Here is a 2,400-nt window from a genome sequence, read left to right as displayed (position 1 = left end):
TTAATCTTTATTGGTACTTATGTTACATATACATATACCTTTTGTATACATAAAACATTGTAAGTTTTAAGAATTAAATTTAAAAGGTTTAATAATAAAGGAAATAAATAAAAGAAGCACTGATCTGGTTTGCCTTGGAAAGAGATAAAAATTTAGTCATTTAGCTGTAGCACTGGGAATAATAAACTACGAATCTATTTAACTATCATTTTACTTCTTTATATTTTAAAAAAAGCTGTCAAATTTTAAGACTGCAGAATTTAAATACTCATTTCTTAAAGAGAAAAATCTGTTCATCCAAGCATTAATGATTAAAACTTCTTTCCACATTAATAAACTTCCTAATAGAAAAAGCAGTATCAGAATCTTCTGCCAATCTTGACGCAGCTTTTGACCATGATAGTGGAAACCAAGAGAGGATTAAATAAAAAGCAAATAAAATTCCTCTTCCTTAACACCATGTGTATCTTTTACACACACACACACACACAACGTAAGAACGCCCTTCCTTATTAGGATGCAATTTTCCTTAGATTTGCCAAATATCATCTTGTCTAACATTCTTTTGTACTTTATAGACCATGTACTCACCCATTTATCTTATTAGATTTTACACATATAGACACACATAATGCACGTATGTAATGCTGAGGGCTTTGCTGACATTATTTTATATTTCATCCTCATAACAACCCTATGATACAACAGATGTTACTATCACCACTTTATAAATGTGGAAATTGAGGCCCGAAAAGGTTAAGTTACGTGCCCCAAGGTCACACAGCTGGTAATCGCAGCACTAGCCAGACTAGTAAATAATCGAGAGACCAGCTGGGCTCAGTGGCTCACACCTGTAATCCCAGCACTTTGGGAGGCCAAGGTGGGAAGGCTGCTTGAGGCCACGAGTTTGAGATCAGCCTGGGCAACATAGTGAGACCCCATCTCTGCATAAAATAAGAAAAAATAGCAGGGCGTGGTGGCACGTGCCTATAGTCCCAGCGACTAAGGAGGCTGAGGCAGGAGGATCGCCTGATCCCAGGAGTTTGAGGCTGCAGGGACTGTGCCGCTGCACTCCAGCCTGGGTGACAGAGAGAGACCCTGTCTCTAAAGATGAGGATAATAATAATGAGAGACCATGTAGAGAGAAAGGCCCAGCACCAAGGCCCCAGATTTGACAGTGGGACCATCTTAGACCCTCAAGACACAGGTCCACCATCAGCTGACAGCACAAGTGAACCCAGGCAAGAACAGAAAACCATCCAGTGAACCCACGGAATCATGAGAATATTAAACTGTTACTGTTTTAAGCCACTAAGTTTTGAGGTGGTTTGTTACACAGTGATAAATAACTAGCGCAGCCTCTGCGATTATACACTCTCCAGGTTTTCCATTTACTCTTATGAATGCTCCCTAATCTCTTTCCTGAGATCATCTGCCTTCTGTTCCCTCACCCGCCACCCCCACGATAGCCACACTCAGTGTCGCCTCATTGGGGCTTTCTTTGGTCTTCTTTTGCATTTCTCTAATTCAATAAGCAACATCACCCACTTCCACGGTTTTAACGATTACCTATATGGGGGCGACTCCTTAATGCACATCTCTAGTCCTGAGTGCCCTTCTGAATTCCAGATCCGTATGTCCCCCTGCCTATTAAACATCTCCATTAATGTCCCACAGATGTCTCAAATTTGGCCCAAAGCTGAAAGCATATTCTTTTGCAAAACTATTCTCCCTTATGTATTCTCTATAATAATAAATGTCACCATCATAAATCCTCTGACTGGAGCCAGAGATCAGGACTCCATCATGACTCTACTTTCTGCCTTATCCATGATGCAGAGACTAACTCATCTCTCCAGTATTTGCCCGGCCCTTCTTCGAAAATTACATTAATAGTATTCTTAGCTGGGTATAAGCCATCGGGACTAAACGTTACACATCCCAGCTTTCTGTGTGGCCAGGTGTGGCCACAGGACAGAATCCCAGTCAATGAAGTGTAAGTAGAAGTGCTGGAGGTTGGTTTGCTGGAACTTGCCTTTAGCGAGATAGCCTGCAGGTGCACTCGGCCCCTTCTTTATCCCTTCCTCTGTTCTGCTAACTCGACCACGATGCTGCCAACTTGGCAATGGAGGCCTCGTCCAGGGGAGCCACAAGACAGGGGACAGATTCCAGACACCGTGGCGGCCACACCAGTGCACCTGCCCAGACGTTCACATACAGAAATACACTGCTTTCTTATTTGAGCCACTATCATCGGTGCTTTCTGTCACGTGCAGAAACCCCTCATTGCGCCACGCTCTCTCTCGCCTGTCTTTCTAAGCACTCAGGAAACAATGCTACACTCTAAGAAGAGTTAAAAGGCCGGGCGCGGTGGCTCACGCCTGTAATCCTAGCTCTCTG

General features: G+C 43.0%; 1 protein-coding gene across 1 annotated transcript in view; it reads right to left on the bottom strand.

Moving 5' to 3' along the window:
• The window catches only part of CWH43 (cell wall biogenesis 43 C-terminal homolog (S. cerevisiae)), a 68,897-nt gene that overhangs the window by 11,560 nt on the left and 54,937 nt on the right, over positions 1–2,400 (bottom strand). The gene's annotated exons all lie outside the window — the stretch shown is intronic.

This window comes from Propithecus coquereli, unplaced genomic scaffold (genome assembly GCF_000956105.1).
Source record: "Propithecus coquereli isolate 6110/MARCELLA unplaced genomic scaffold, Pcoq_1.0 Scaffold143, whole genome shotgun sequence".
In the NCBI taxonomy this organism is placed as follows: Eukaryota; Metazoa; Chordata; class Mammalia; order Primates; family Indriidae; genus Propithecus; species Propithecus coquereli.
This window is presented reverse-complemented; position numbering and strand designations above follow the sequence as displayed.